This window comes from Ambystoma mexicanum, chromosome 4p (genome assembly GCF_040938575.1).
Source record: "Ambystoma mexicanum isolate Mex_15411 chromosome 4p, UKY_AmexF1_1, whole genome shotgun sequence".
NCBI classification, from domain to species: domain Eukaryota; kingdom Metazoa; phylum Chordata; class Amphibia; order Caudata; family Ambystomatidae; genus Ambystoma; species Ambystoma mexicanum.
The window spans coordinates 845392442-845404169 of NC_090927.1; the positions used below are offsets into that span (position 1 = coordinate 845392442).

The window sequence follows — 11728 nt, forward strand, 5'->3', positions numbered from 1 at the left end:
CAATTGTGAAATGGCTCACTTCCTGAACTTGGAGCACAAAAAAGCCTACAGCACCTGGTATTCCCAGGTGGTCTCCCATCCAGGTACTAACTAGGCCCGACACTGCTTAGCTTCCGAGATCAGACGAGATCGGGCGCATTCAGTGTGGTGTGGCCGTAGGCTCTGGGCCTAGTGAGTTTTGTACTTTTAAGCATCTAGTCGGCTAGACCTTGCAGTTTTGAGAGGCAATTGAGAAATGGCTCACTTCCTGAACTTGGAGTACAAAAAAGCCTACAGCACCTGGTATTCCCAGGCGGTCTCCCATCCAGGTACTAACTAGGCCCGACACTGCTTAGCTTCTGAGATCAGACGAGATCAGGCGCATTCAGTGTGGTGTGGCCGTAGGCTCTGGGCCTAGTGAGTGTTGTACTTTTAAGCATCTAGTCGGCTAGACCTTGCAGTTTTAAAAGGCAATTGAGAAAGGGCTCACTTCCTGAACTTGGAGCACAAAAAAGCCTACAGCACCTGGTATTCCCAGGCGGTCTCCCATCCAGGTACTAACTAGGCCTGACACTGCTTAACTTCCGAGATCAGACGAGATCGGGTGCATTCAGTGTGGTGTGGCCGTAGGCTCTAGGAATGCTAAGAATATTACTCTTATGCATTTGCATTTAGTAAGCTAAGCCATGCAGCCACTTGCAACATGATACCACGCTCATCGCTCGATCAGGCTCGATCAGGCGAGATATATAAGACTGGTGGGCCCATTCAGGACTCCTATGTCTGGTAGGATAACTTTAATTCATCCATCCTGTGTCTGTTGCAGGGAGGTGGAGAGAACAATCAACACAATAATGGTTTTCTTTCATGCCTCTTGAAGGACTCAATATTCTCTGTACTGCATTACATGTGAAAGTCGATTTATTACCCATGAACACACTACCTGTATGCTAATTCTATGTAAAAAGGTAGCTCCAGCCCTCATGATGTTGTCCAACATTTCCGCTATAAAACGGGATACAATTATTTTGGAAACATACCAAATTTGAAAAATAATTGAGAAGTTGCGCAATTACTAATCATGGAGCACAAAAAAGCCTACAGCACCTGGTATTCCCAGGCAGTCTCCCATCCAGGTACTAACTAGGCCTGACCCTGCTTAGTTTCCGAGATCGGGCACATTCAGTGTGGTGTGGCCGTAGGCTCTGGGCCTAGTGAGTTTTGTACTTTTAAGCATCTAGTCGGCTAGACCTTGCAGTTTTGAAAGGCAATTGAGAAATGGCTCACTTCCTGAACTTGGAGCACAAAAAAGCCTACAGCACCTGGTATTCCCAGGTGGTCTCCCATCCAGGTACTAACTAGGCCCGACACTGCTTAGCTTCCGAGATCAGACGAGATCGGGCGCAATCAGTGTGGTGTGGCCGTAGGCTCTGGGCCTAGTGAGTTTTGTACTTTTAAGCATCTAGTCAGCTAGACCTTGCACTTTTGAAAGGCAATTGAGAAATGGCTCACTTCCTGAACTTGGAGCACAAAAAAGCCTACAGCACCTGGTATTCCCAGGCGGTCTCCCATCCAGGTACTAACGAGGCCCGACACTGCTTAGCTTCCGAGAACAGACGAGATCGGGCGCATTCAGTGTGGTGTGGCCGTAGGCTCTGGTTCTTGTGAGTTTTGTACTTTTAAGCATCTAGTCGGCTAGACCTTGCAGTTTTGAAAGGCAATTGAGAAATGGCTCACTTCCTGAACTTGGAGTACAAAAAAGCCTACAGCACCTGGTATTCCCAGGCGGTCTTCCATCCAGGTACTAACTAGGCCCGACACTGCTTAGCTTCTGAGATCAGACGAGATCAGGCACATTCAGTGTGGTGTGGCCGTAGGCTCTGGGCCTAGTGAGTTTTGTACTTTTAAGCATCTAGTCGGCTAGACCTTGCAGTTTTAAAAGGCAATTGAGAAAGGGCTCACTTCCTGAACTTGGAGCACAAAAAAGCCTACAGCACCTGGTATTCCCAGGCGGTCTCCCATCCAGGTACTAACTAGGCATGACACTGCTTAACTTCCGAGATCAGTCGAGATCGGGTGCATTCAGTGTGGTGTGGCCGTAGGCTCTAGGAATGCTAAGAATATTACTCTTATGCATTTGCATTTAGTAAGCTAAGCCATGCAGCCACTTGCAACATGATACCACGCTCATCGCTCGATCAGGCGAGATATATAAGACTGGTGGGCCCATTCAGGACTCCTATGTCTGGTAGGATAACTTTAATTCATCCATCCTGTGTCTGTTGCAGGGAGGTGGAGAGAACAATCAACACAATAATGGTTTTCTTTCATGCCTCTTGAACGACTCAATATTCTCTGTACTGCATTACATGTGAAAGTCGATTTATTACCCATGAACACACTACCTGTATGCTAATTCTATGTAAAAAGGTAGCTCCAGCCCTCATGATGTTGTCCAACATTTCCGCTATAAAACGGGATACAATTATTTTGGAAACATACCAAATTTGAAAAATAATTGAGAAGTTGCGCAATTACTAATCATGGAGCACAAAAAAGCCTACAGCACCTGGTATTCCCAGGCAGTCTCCCATCCAGGTACTAAATAGGCCTGACCCTGCTTAGCTTCCGAGATCGGGCGCATTCAGTGTGGTGTGGCCGAAGGCTCTGGGCCTAGTGAGTTTTGTACTTTTAAGCATCTAGTCGGCTAGACCTTGCAGTTTTGAAAGGCAATTGTGAAATGGCTCACTTCCTGAACTTGGAGCACAAAAAAGCCTACAGCACCTGGTATTCCCAGGCGGTCTCCCATCCAGGTACTAACGAGGCCCGACACTGCTTAGCTTCCGAGATCAGATGAGATCGGGCGCATTCAGTGTGGTGTGGCCGTAGGCTCTGGTTCTTGTGAGTTTTGTACTTTTAAGCATCTAGTCGGCTAGACCTTGCAGTTTTGAAAGGCAATTGAGAAATGGCTCACTTCCTGAACTTGGAGTACAAAAAAGCCTACAGCACCTGGTATTCCCAGGCGGTCTTCCATCCAGGTACTAACTAGGCCCGACACTGCTTAGCTTCTGAAATCAGACGAGATCAGGCACATTCAGTGTGGTGTGGCCGTAGGCTCTGGGCCTACTGAGTTTTGTACTTTTAAGCATCTAGTCGGCTAGACCTTGCAGTTTTAAAAGGCAATTGAGAAAGGGCTCACTTCCTGAACTTGGAGCACAAAAAAGCCTACAGCACCTGGTATTCCCAGGCGGTCTCCCATCCAGGTACTAACTAGGCCTGACACTGCTTAACTTCCGAGATCAGTCGAGATCGGGTGCATTCAGTGTGGTGTGGCCGTAGGCTCTAGGAATGCTAAGAATATTACTCTTATGCATTTGCATTTAGTAAGCTAAGCCATGCAGCCACTTGCAACATGATACCACGCTCATCGCTCGATCAGGCTCGATCAGGCGAGATATATAAGACTGGTGGGCCCATTCAGGACTCCTATGTCTGGTAGGATAACTTTAATTCATCCATCCTGTGTCTGTTGCAGGGAGGTGGAGAGAACAATCAACACAATAATGGTTTTCTTTCATGCCTCTTGAAGGACTCAATATTCTCTGTACTGCATTACATGTGAAAGTCGATTTATTACCCATGAACACACTACCTGTATGCTAATTCTATGTAAAAAGGTAGCTCCAGCCCTCATGATGTTGTCCAACATTTCCGCTATAAAACGGGATACAATTATTTTGGAAACATACCAAATTTGAAAAATAATTGAGAAGTTGCGCAATTACTAATCATGGAGCACAAAAAAAGCCTACAGCACCTGGTATTCCCAGGCAGTCTCCCATCCAGGTACTAACTAGGCCCGACCCTGCTTAGCTTCCGAGATCGGGGGCATTCAGTGTGGTGTGGCCGTAGGCTCTGGGCCTAGTGAGTTTGTACTTTTAAGCATCTAGTCGGCTAGACCTTGCAGTTTTGAAAGGCAATTGTGAAATGGCTCACTTCCTGAACTTGGAGCACAAAAAAGCCTACAGCACCTGGTATTCCCAGGTGGTCTCCTATCCAGGTACTAACTAGGCCCGACACTGCTTAGCTTCCGAGATCAGACGAGATCGGGCGCATTCAGTGTGGTGTGGCCGTAGGCTCTGGGCTTAGTGAGTTTTGTACTTTTAAGCATCTAGTCGGCTAGACCTTGCAGTTTTGAAAGGCAATTGAGAAATGGCTCACTTCCTGAACTTGGAGCACAAAAAAGCCTACAGCACCTGGTATTCCCAGGTGGTCTCCCATCCAGGTACTAACTAGGCCCGACACTGCTTAGCTTCCGAGATCAGACGAGATCGGGCGCAATCAGTGTGGTGTGGCCGTAGGCTCTGGGCCTAGTGAGTTTTGTACTTTTAAGCATCTAGTCAGCTAGACCTTGCAGTTTTGAAAGGCAATTGAGAAATGGCTCACTTCCTGAACTTGGAGCACAAAAAAGCCTACAGCACCTGGTATTCCCAGGCGGTCTCCCATCCAGGTACTAACGAGGCCCGACACTGCTTAGCTTCCGAGATCAGACGAGATCGGGCGCATTCAGTGTGCTGTGGCCGTAGGCTCTGGTTCTTGTGAGTTTTGTACTTTTAAGCATCTAGTCGGCTAGACCTTGCAGTTTTGAAAGGCAATTGAGAAATGGCTCACTTCCTGAACTTGGAGTACAAAAAAGCCTACAGCACCTGGTATTCCCAGGCGGTCTTCCATCCAGGTACTAACTAGGCCCGACACTGCTTAGCTTCTGAGATCAGACGAGATCAGGCACATTCAGTGTGGTGTGGCCGTAGGCTCTGGGCCTAGTGAGTTTTGTACTTTTAAGCATCTAGTCGGCTAGACCTTGCAGTTTTAAAAGGCAATTGAGAAAGGGCTCACTTCCTGAACTTGGAGCACAAAAAAGCCTACAGCACCTGGTATTCCCAGGCGGTCTCCCATCCAGGTACTAACTAGGCCTGACACTGCTTAACTTCCGAGATCAGTCGAGATCAGGTGCATTCAGTGCGTTGTGGCCGTAGGCTCTAGGAATGCTAAGAATATTACTCTTATGCATTTGCATTTAGTAAGCTAAGCCATGCAGCCACTTGCAACATGATACCACGCTCATCGCTCGATCAGGCGAGATATATAAGACTGGTGGGCCCATTCAGGACTCCTATGTCTGGTAGGATAACTTTAATTCATCCATCCTGTGTCTGTTGCAGGGAGGTGGAGAGAACAATCAACACAATAATGGTTTTCTTTCATGCCTCTTGAACGACTCAATATTCTCTGTACTGCATTACATGTGAAAGTCGATTTATTACCCATGAACACACTACCTGTATGCTAATTCTATGTAAAAAGGTAGCTCCAGCCCTCATGATGTTGTCCAACATTTCCGCTATAAAACGGGATACAATTATTTTGGAAACATACCAAATTTGAAAAATAATTGAGAAGTTGCGCAATTACTAATCATGGAGCACAAAAAAGCCTACAGCACCTGGTATTCCCAGGCAGTCTCCCATCCAGGTACTAAATAGGCCTGACCCTGCTTAGCTTCCGAGATCGGGCGCATTCAGTGTGGTGTGGCCGAAGGCTCTGGGCCTAGTGAGTTTTGTACTTTTAAGCATCTAGTCGGCTAGACCTTGCAGTTTTGAAAGGCAATTGTGAAATGGCTCACTTCCTGAACTTGGAGCACAAAAAAGCCTACAGCACCTGGTATTCCCAGGCGGTCTCCCATCCAGGTACTAACGAGGCCCGACACTGCTTAGCTTCCGAGATCAGATGAGATCGGGCGCATTCAGTGTGGTGTGGCCGTAGGCTCTGGTTCTTGTGAGTTTTGTACTTTTAAGCATCTAGTCGGCTAGACCTTGCAGTTTTGAAAGGCAATTGAGAAATGGCTCACTTCCTGAACTTGGAGTACAAAAAAGCCTACAGCACCTGGTATTCCCAGGCGGTCTTCCATCCAGGTACTAACTAGGCCCGACACTGCTTAGCTTCTGAAATCAGACGAGATCAGGCACATTCAGTGTGGTGTGGCCGTAGGCTCTGGGCCTACTGAGTTTTGTACTTTTAAGCATCTAGTCGGCTAGACCTTGCAGTTTTAAAAGGCAATTGAGAAAGGGCTCACTTCCTGAACTTGGAGCACAAAAAAGCCTACAGCACCTGGTATTCCCAGGCGGTCTCCCATCCAGGTACTAACTAGGCCTGACACTGCTTAACTTCCGAGATCAGTCGAGATCGGGTGCATTCAGTGTGGTGTGGCCGTAGGCTCTAGGAATGCTAAGAATATTACTCTTATGCATTTGCATTTAGTAAGCTAAGCCATGCAGCCACTTGCAACATGATACCACGCTCATCGCTCGATCAGGCTCGATCAGGCGAGATATATAAGACTGGTGGGCCCATTCAGGACTCCTATGTCTGGTAGGATAACTTTAATTCATCCATCCTGTGTCTGTTGCAGGGAGGTGGAGAGAACAATCAACACAATAATGGTTTTCTTTCATGCCTCTTGAAGGACTCAATATTCTCTGTACTGCATTACATGTGAAAGTCGATTTATTACCCATGAACACACTACCTGTATGCTAATTCTATGTAAAAAGGTAGCTCCAGCCCTCATGATGTTGTCCAACATTTCCGCTATAAAACGGGATACAATTATTTTGGAAACATACCAAATTTGAAAAATAATTGAGAAGTTGCGCAATTACTAATCATGGAGCACAAAAAAAGCCTACAGCACCTGGTATTCCCAGGCAGTCTCCCATCCAGGTACTAACTAGGCCCGACCCTGCTTAGCTTCCGAGATCGGGGGCATTCAGTGTGGTGTGGCCGTAGGCTCTGGGCCTAGTGAGTTTGTACTTTTAAGCATCTAGTCGGCTAGACCTTGCAGTTTTGAAAGGCAATTGTGAAATGGCTCACTTCCTGAACTTGGAGCACAAAAAAGCCTACAGCACCTGGTATTCCCAGGTGGTCTCCTATCCAGGTACTAACTAGGCCCGACACTGCTTAGCTTCCGAGATCAGACGAGATCGGGCGCATTCAGTGTGGTGTGGCCGTAGGCTCTGGGCTTAGTGAGTTTTGTACTTTTAAGCATCTAGTCGGCTAGACCTTGCAGTTTTGAAAGGCAATTGAGAAATGGCTCACTTCCTGAACTTGGAGCACAAAAAAGCCTACAGCACCTGGTATTCCCAGGTGGTCTCCCATCCAGGTACTAACTAGGCCCGACACTGCTTAGCTTCCGAGATCAGACGAGATCGGGCGCAATCAGTGTGGTGTGGCCGTAGGCTCTGGGCCTAGTGAGTTTTGTACTTTTAAGCATCTAGTCAGCTAGACCTTGCAGTTTTGAAAGGCAATTGAGAAATGGCTCACTTCCTGAACTTGGAGCACAAAAAAGCCTACAGCACCTGGTATTCCCAGGCGGTCTCCCATCCAGGTACTAACGAGGCCCGACACTGCTTAGCTTCCGAGATCAGACGAGATCGGGCGCATTCAGTGTGCTGTGGCCGTAGGCTCTGGTTCTTGTGAGTTTTGTACTTTTAAGCATCTAGTCGGCTAGACCTTGCAGTTTTGAAAGGCAATTGAGAAATGGCTCACTTCCTGAACTTGGAGTACAAAAAAGCCTACAGCACCTGGTATTCCCAGGCGGTCTTCCATCCAGGTACTAACTAGGCCCGACACTGCTTAGCTTCTGAGATCAGACGAGATCAGGCACATTCAGTGTGGTGTGGCCGTAGGCTCTGGGCCTAGTGAGTTTTGTACTTTTAAGCATCTAGTCGGCTAGACCTTGCAGTTTTAAAAGGCAATTGAGAAAGGGCTCACTTCCTGAACTTGGAGCACAAAAAAGCCTACAGCACCTGGTATTCCCAGGCGGTCTCCCATCCAGGTACTAACTAGGCCTGACACTGCTTAACTTCCGAGATCAGTCGAGATCGGGTGCATTCAGTGCGTTGTGGCCGTAGGCTCTAGGAATGCTAAGAATATTACTCTTATGCATTTGCATTTAGTAAGCTAAGCCATGCAGCCACTAGCAACATGATACCACGCTCATCGCTCGATCAGCGCTCGATCAGGCTCGATCAGGCGAGATATATAAGACTGGTGGGCCCATTCAGGACTCCTATGTCTGGTAGGATAACTTTAATTCATCCATCCTGTGTCTGTTGCAGGGAGGTGGAGAGAACAATCAACACAATAATGGTTTTCTTTCATGCCTCTTGAAGGACTCAATATTCTCTGTACTGCATTACATGTGAAAGTCGATTTATTACCCATGAACACACTACCTGTATGCTAATTCTATGTAAAAAGGTAGCTCCAGCCCTCATGATGTTGTCCAACATTTCCGCTATAAAACGGGATACAATTATTTTGGAAACATACCAAATTTGAAAAATAATTGAGAAGTTGCGCAATTACTAATCATGGAGCACAAAAAAAGCCTACAGCACCTGGTATTCCCAGGCAGTCTCCCATCCAGGTACTAACTAGGCCCGACCCTGCTTAGCTTCCGAGATCGGGCGCATTCAGTGTGGTGTGGCCGTAGGCTCTGGGCCTAGTGAGTTTGTACTTTTAAGCATCTAGTCGGCTAGACCTTGCAGTTTTGAAAGGCAATTGTGAAATGGCTCACTTCCTGAACTTGGAGCACAAAAAAGCCTACAGCACCTGGTATTCCCAGGTGGTCTCCCATCCAGGTACTAACTAGGCCCGACACTGCTTAGCTTCCGAGATCAGACGAGATCGGGCGCATTCAGTGTGGTGTGGCCGTAGGCTCTGGGCTTAGTGAGTTTTGTACTTTTAAGCATCTAGTCGGCTAGACCTTGCAGTTTTGAAAGGCAATTGAGAAATGGCTCACTTCCTGAACTTGGAGCACAAAAAAGCCTACAGCACCTGGTATTCCCAGGTGGTCTCCCATCCAGGTACTAACTAGGCCCGACACTGCTTAGCTTCCGAGATCAGACGAGATCGGGCGCAATCAGTGTGGTGTGGCCGTAGGCTCTGGGCCTAGTGAGTTTTGTACTTTTAAGCATCTAGTCAGCTAGACCTTGCAGTTTTGAAAGGCAATTGAGAAATGGCTCACTTCCTGAACTTGGAGCACAAAAAAGCCTACAGCACCTGGTATTCCCAGGCGGTCTCCCATCCAGGTACTAACGAGGCCCGACACTGCTTAGCTTCCGAGATCAGACGAGATCGGGCGCATTCAGTGTGCTGTGGCCGTAGGCTCTGGTTCTTGTGAGTTTTGTACTTTTAAGCATCTAGTCGGCTAGACCTTGCAGTTTTGAAAGGCAATTGAGAAATGGCTCACTTCCTGAACTTGGAGTACAAAAAAGCCTACAGCACCTGGTATTCCCAGGCGGTCTTCCATCCAGGTACTAACTAGGCCCGACACTGCTTAGCTTCTGAGATCAGACGAGATCAGGCACATTCAGTGTGGTGTGGCCGTAGGCTCTGGGCCTAGTGAGTTTTGTACTTTTAAGCATCTAGTCGGCTAGACCTTGCAGTTTTAAAAGGCAATTGAGAAAGGGCTCACTTCCTGAACTTGGAGCACAAAAAAGCCTACAGCACCTGGTATTCCCAGGCGGTCTCCCATCCAGGTACTAACTAGGCCTGACACTGCTTAACTTCCGAGATCAGTCGAGATCGGGTGCATTCAGTGTGGTGTGGCCGTAGGCTCTAGGAATGCTAAGAATATTACTCTTATGCATTTGCATTTAGTAAGCTAAGCCATGCAGCCACTTGCAACATGATACCACGCTCATCGCTCGATCAGGCTCGATCAGGCGAGATATATAAGACTGGTGGGCCCATTCAGGACTCCTATGTCTGGTAGGATAACTTTAATTCATCCATCCTGTGTCTGTTGCAGGGAGGTGGAGAGAACAATCAACACAATAATGGTTTTCTTTCATGCCTCTTGAAGGACTCAATATTCTCTGTACTGCATTACATGTGAAAGTCGATTTATTACCCATGAACACACTACCTGTATGCTAATTCTATGTAAAAAGGTAGCTCCAGCCCTCATGATGTTGTCCAACATTTCCGCTATAAAACGGGATACAATTATTTTGGAAACATACCAAATTTGAAAAATAATTGAGAAGTTGCGCAATTACTAATCATGGAGCACAAAAAAGCCTACAGCACCTGGTATTCCCAGGCAGTCTCCCATCGAGGTACTAACTAGGCCTGACCCTGCTTAGCTTCCGAGATCGGGCGCATTCAGTGTGGTGTGGCCGTAGGCTCTGGGCCTAGTGAGTTTTGTACTTTTAAGCATCTAGTCGGCTAGACCTTGCAGTTTTGAAAGGCAATTGTGAAATGGCTCACTTCCTGAACTTGGAGCACAAAAAAGCCTACAGCACCTGTTATTCCCAGGTGGTCTCCCATCCAGGTACTAACTAGGCCCGACACTGCTTAGCTTCCGAGATCAGACGAGATCGGGCGCAATCAGTGTGGTGTGGCCGTAGGCTCTGGGCCTAGTGAGTTTTGTACTTTTAAGCATCTAGTCAGCTAGACCTTGCAGTTTTGAAAGGCAATTGAGAAATGGCTCACTTCCTGAACTTGGAGCACAAAAAAGCCTACAGCACCTGGTATTCCCAGGCGGTCTCCCATCCAGGTACTAACGAGGCCCGACACTGCTTAGCTTCCGAGATCGGGCGCAATCAGTGTGGTGTGGCCGTAGGCTCTGGGCCTAGTGAGTTTTGTACTTTTAAGCATCTAGTCAGCTAGACCTTGCAATTTTGAAAGGCAATTGAGAAATGGCTCACTTCCTGAACTTGGAGCACAAAAAAGCCTACAGCACCTGGTATTCCCAGGCGGTCTCCCATCCAGGTACTAACGAGGCCCGACACTGCTTAGCTTCCGAGATCAGACGAGATCGGGCGCATTCAGTGTGGTGTGGCCGTAGGCTCTGGTTCTTGTGAGTTTTGTACTTTTAAGCATCTAGTCGGCTAGACCTTGCAGTTTTGAAAGGCAATTGAGAAATGGCTCACTTCCTGAACTTGGAGTACAAAAAAGCCTACAGCACCTGGTATTCCCAGGCGGTCTTCCATCCAGGTACTAACTAGGCCCGACACTGCTTAGCTTCTGAGATCAGACGAGATCAGGCACATTCAGTGTGGTGTGGCCGTAGGCTCTGGGCCTACTGAGTTTTGTACTTTTAAGCATCTAGTCGGCTAGACCTTGCAGTTTTAAAAGGCAATTGAGAAAGGGCTCACTTCCTGAACTTGGAGCACAAAAAAGCCTACAGCACCTGGTATTCCCAGGCGGTCTCCCATCCAGGTACTAACTAGGCCTGACACTGCTTAACTTCCGAGATCAGTCGAGATCGGGTGCATTCAGTGTGGTGTGGCCGTAGGCTCTAGGAATGCTAAGAATATTACTCTTATGCATTTGCATTTAGTAAGCTAAGCCATGCAGCCACTTGCAACATGATACCACGCTCATCGCTCGATCAGGCTCGATCAGGCGAGATATATAAGACTGGTGGGCCCATTCAGGACTCCTATGTCTGGTAGGATAACTTTAATTCATCCATCCTGTGTCTGTTGCAGGGAGGTGGAGAGAACAATCAACACAATAATGGTTTTCTTTCATGCCTCTTGAAGGACTCAATATTCTCTGTACTGCATTACATGTGAAAGTCGATTTATTACCCATGAACACACTACCTGTATGCTAATTCTATGTAAAAAGGTAGCTCCAGCCCTCATGATGTTGTCCAACATTTCCGCTATAAAAC

General features: G+C 47.3%; 31 non-coding genes and 9 pseudogenes across 31 annotated transcripts; all 40 read right to left on the reverse strand.

Moving 5' to 3' along the window:
* Positions 1–42: 42 nt before the first annotated feature.
* LOC138461475 (5S ribosomal RNA) lies at positions 43–161 on the reverse strand. Its single transcript, XR_011264091.1, has one exon. It is a non-coding gene; the product is annotated as a 5S ribosomal RNA (ribosomal RNA).
* Positions 162–267: 106 nt separating this feature from the next.
* LOC138457311 (5S ribosomal RNA) lies at positions 268–386 on the reverse strand. The gene has a single exon (XR_011262221.1). It is a non-coding gene; the product is annotated as a 5S ribosomal RNA (ribosomal RNA).
* A 106-nt stretch (positions 387–492) lies between these two features.
* Positions 493–611, reverse strand: LOC138461656 (5S ribosomal RNA). Its single transcript, XR_011264265.1, has one exon. It is a non-coding gene; the product is annotated as a 5S ribosomal RNA (ribosomal RNA).
* Positions 612–1074: 463 nt separating this feature from the next.
* LOC138459087 (5S ribosomal RNA) lies at positions 1075–1183 on the reverse strand (annotated as a pseudogene).
* Positions 1184–1289: 106 nt separating this feature from the next.
* On the reverse strand, positions 1290–1408 carry LOC138460791 (5S ribosomal RNA). The gene has a single exon (XR_011263455.1). It is a non-coding gene; the product is annotated as a 5S ribosomal RNA (ribosomal RNA).
* A 106-nt stretch (positions 1409–1514) lies between these two features.
* LOC138465012 (5S ribosomal RNA) lies at positions 1515–1633 on the reverse strand. The gene has a single exon (XR_011267588.1). It is a non-coding gene; the product is annotated as a 5S ribosomal RNA (ribosomal RNA).
* A 106-nt stretch (positions 1634–1739) lies between these two features.
* Positions 1740–1858, reverse strand: LOC138464461 (5S ribosomal RNA). Its single transcript, XR_011267041.1, has one exon. It is a non-coding gene; the product is annotated as a 5S ribosomal RNA (ribosomal RNA).
* A 106-nt stretch (positions 1859–1964) lies between these two features.
* Positions 1965–2083, reverse strand: LOC138455058 (5S ribosomal RNA). Its single transcript, XR_011261703.1, has one exon. It is a non-coding gene; the product is annotated as a 5S ribosomal RNA (ribosomal RNA).
* A 453-nt stretch (positions 2084–2536) lies between these two features.
* Positions 2537–2645, reverse strand: LOC138459653 (5S ribosomal RNA; annotated as a pseudogene).
* Positions 2646–2751: 106 nt separating this feature from the next.
* LOC138461038 (5S ribosomal RNA) lies at positions 2752–2870 on the reverse strand. The gene has a single exon (XR_011263682.1). It is a non-coding gene; the product is annotated as a 5S ribosomal RNA (ribosomal RNA).
* Positions 2871–2976: 106 nt separating this feature from the next.
* On the reverse strand, positions 2977–3095 carry LOC138454667 (5S ribosomal RNA). The gene has a single exon (XR_011261335.1). It is a non-coding gene; the product is annotated as a 5S ribosomal RNA (ribosomal RNA).
* A 106-nt stretch (positions 3096–3201) lies between these two features.
* Positions 3202–3320, reverse strand: LOC138464079 (5S ribosomal RNA). Its single transcript, XR_011266662.1, has one exon. It is a non-coding gene; the product is annotated as a 5S ribosomal RNA (ribosomal RNA).
* Positions 3321–3784: 464 nt separating this feature from the next.
* LOC138457598 (5S ribosomal RNA) lies at positions 3785–3893 on the reverse strand (annotated as a pseudogene).
* A 105-nt stretch (positions 3894–3998) lies between these two features.
* LOC138462807 (5S ribosomal RNA) lies at positions 3999–4117 on the reverse strand. The gene has a single exon (XR_011265395.1). It is a non-coding gene; the product is annotated as a 5S ribosomal RNA (ribosomal RNA).
* Positions 4118–4223: 106 nt separating this feature from the next.
* Positions 4224–4342, reverse strand: LOC138460792 (5S ribosomal RNA). Its single transcript, XR_011263456.1, has one exon. It is a non-coding gene; the product is annotated as a 5S ribosomal RNA (ribosomal RNA).
* A 106-nt stretch (positions 4343–4448) lies between these two features.
* On the reverse strand, positions 4449–4567 carry LOC138454177 (5S ribosomal RNA). Its single transcript, XR_011260866.1, has one exon. It is a non-coding gene; the product is annotated as a 5S ribosomal RNA (ribosomal RNA).
* A 106-nt stretch (positions 4568–4673) lies between these two features.
* On the reverse strand, positions 4674–4792 carry LOC138464463 (5S ribosomal RNA). The gene has a single exon (XR_011267042.1). It is a non-coding gene; the product is annotated as a 5S ribosomal RNA (ribosomal RNA).
* A 106-nt stretch (positions 4793–4898) lies between these two features.
* LOC138455526 (5S ribosomal RNA) lies at positions 4899–5017 on the reverse strand (annotated as a pseudogene).
* A 453-nt stretch (positions 5018–5470) lies between these two features.
* On the reverse strand, positions 5471–5579 carry LOC138459654 (5S ribosomal RNA; annotated as a pseudogene).
* A 106-nt stretch (positions 5580–5685) lies between these two features.
* LOC138461039 (5S ribosomal RNA) lies at positions 5686–5804 on the reverse strand. Its single transcript, XR_011263683.1, has one exon. It is a non-coding gene; the product is annotated as a 5S ribosomal RNA (ribosomal RNA).
* A 106-nt stretch (positions 5805–5910) lies between these two features.
* On the reverse strand, positions 5911–6029 carry LOC138454668 (5S ribosomal RNA). The gene has a single exon (XR_011261336.1). It is a non-coding gene; the product is annotated as a 5S ribosomal RNA (ribosomal RNA).
* A 106-nt stretch (positions 6030–6135) lies between these two features.
* LOC138464080 (5S ribosomal RNA) lies at positions 6136–6254 on the reverse strand. The gene has a single exon (XR_011266663.1). It is a non-coding gene; the product is annotated as a 5S ribosomal RNA (ribosomal RNA).
* Positions 6255–6718: 464 nt separating this feature from the next.
* On the reverse strand, positions 6719–6827 carry LOC138457600 (5S ribosomal RNA; annotated as a pseudogene).
* A 105-nt stretch (positions 6828–6932) lies between these two features.
* LOC138462808 (5S ribosomal RNA) lies at positions 6933–7051 on the reverse strand. The gene has a single exon (XR_011265396.1). It is a non-coding gene; the product is annotated as a 5S ribosomal RNA (ribosomal RNA).
* A 106-nt stretch (positions 7052–7157) lies between these two features.
* On the reverse strand, positions 7158–7276 carry LOC138460793 (5S ribosomal RNA). Its single transcript, XR_011263457.1, has one exon. It is a non-coding gene; the product is annotated as a 5S ribosomal RNA (ribosomal RNA).
* A 106-nt stretch (positions 7277–7382) lies between these two features.
* Positions 7383–7501, reverse strand: LOC138454178 (5S ribosomal RNA). The gene has a single exon (XR_011260867.1). It is a non-coding gene; the product is annotated as a 5S ribosomal RNA (ribosomal RNA).
* Positions 7502–7607: 106 nt separating this feature from the next.
* Positions 7608–7726, reverse strand: LOC138464464 (5S ribosomal RNA). Its single transcript, XR_011267043.1, has one exon. It is a non-coding gene; the product is annotated as a 5S ribosomal RNA (ribosomal RNA).
* Positions 7727–7832: 106 nt separating this feature from the next.
* LOC138455100 (5S ribosomal RNA) lies at positions 7833–7951 on the reverse strand. The gene has a single exon (XR_011261744.1). It is a non-coding gene; the product is annotated as a 5S ribosomal RNA (ribosomal RNA).
* A 475-nt stretch (positions 7952–8426) lies between these two features.
* LOC138457380 (5S ribosomal RNA) lies at positions 8427–8535 on the reverse strand (annotated as a pseudogene).
* A 105-nt stretch (positions 8536–8640) lies between these two features.
* On the reverse strand, positions 8641–8759 carry LOC138461487 (5S ribosomal RNA). Its single transcript, XR_011264103.1, has one exon. It is a non-coding gene; the product is annotated as a 5S ribosomal RNA (ribosomal RNA).
* A 106-nt stretch (positions 8760–8865) lies between these two features.
* LOC138460794 (5S ribosomal RNA) lies at positions 8866–8984 on the reverse strand. Its single transcript, XR_011263458.1, has one exon. It is a non-coding gene; the product is annotated as a 5S ribosomal RNA (ribosomal RNA).
* Positions 8985–9090: 106 nt separating this feature from the next.
* On the reverse strand, positions 9091–9209 carry LOC138454179 (5S ribosomal RNA). Its single transcript, XR_011260868.1, has one exon. It is a non-coding gene; the product is annotated as a 5S ribosomal RNA (ribosomal RNA).
* A 106-nt stretch (positions 9210–9315) lies between these two features.
* Positions 9316–9434, reverse strand: LOC138464465 (5S ribosomal RNA). Its single transcript, XR_011267044.1, has one exon. It is a non-coding gene; the product is annotated as a 5S ribosomal RNA (ribosomal RNA).
* A 106-nt stretch (positions 9435–9540) lies between these two features.
* Positions 9541–9659, reverse strand: LOC138464081 (5S ribosomal RNA). The gene has a single exon (XR_011266664.1). It is a non-coding gene; the product is annotated as a 5S ribosomal RNA (ribosomal RNA).
* Positions 9660–10122: 463 nt separating this feature from the next.
* LOC138458910 (5S ribosomal RNA) lies at positions 10123–10231 on the reverse strand (annotated as a pseudogene).
* Positions 10232–10337: 106 nt separating this feature from the next.
* Positions 10338–10456, reverse strand: LOC138462822 (5S ribosomal RNA). Its single transcript, XR_011265411.1, has one exon. It is a non-coding gene; the product is annotated as a 5S ribosomal RNA (ribosomal RNA).
* A 106-nt stretch (positions 10457–10562) lies between these two features.
* Positions 10563–10671, reverse strand: LOC138456297 (5S ribosomal RNA; annotated as a pseudogene).
* Positions 10672–10777: 106 nt separating this feature from the next.
* On the reverse strand, positions 10778–10896 carry LOC138462371 (5S ribosomal RNA). The gene has a single exon (XR_011264971.1). It is a non-coding gene; the product is annotated as a 5S ribosomal RNA (ribosomal RNA).
* A 106-nt stretch (positions 10897–11002) lies between these two features.
* Positions 11003–11121, reverse strand: LOC138464466 (5S ribosomal RNA). The gene has a single exon (XR_011267045.1). It is a non-coding gene; the product is annotated as a 5S ribosomal RNA (ribosomal RNA).
* A 106-nt stretch (positions 11122–11227) lies between these two features.
* On the reverse strand, positions 11228–11346 carry LOC138464082 (5S ribosomal RNA). Its single transcript, XR_011266665.1, has one exon. It is a non-coding gene; the product is annotated as a 5S ribosomal RNA (ribosomal RNA).
* Between the last annotated feature and the right edge of the window lie 382 nt (positions 11347–11728).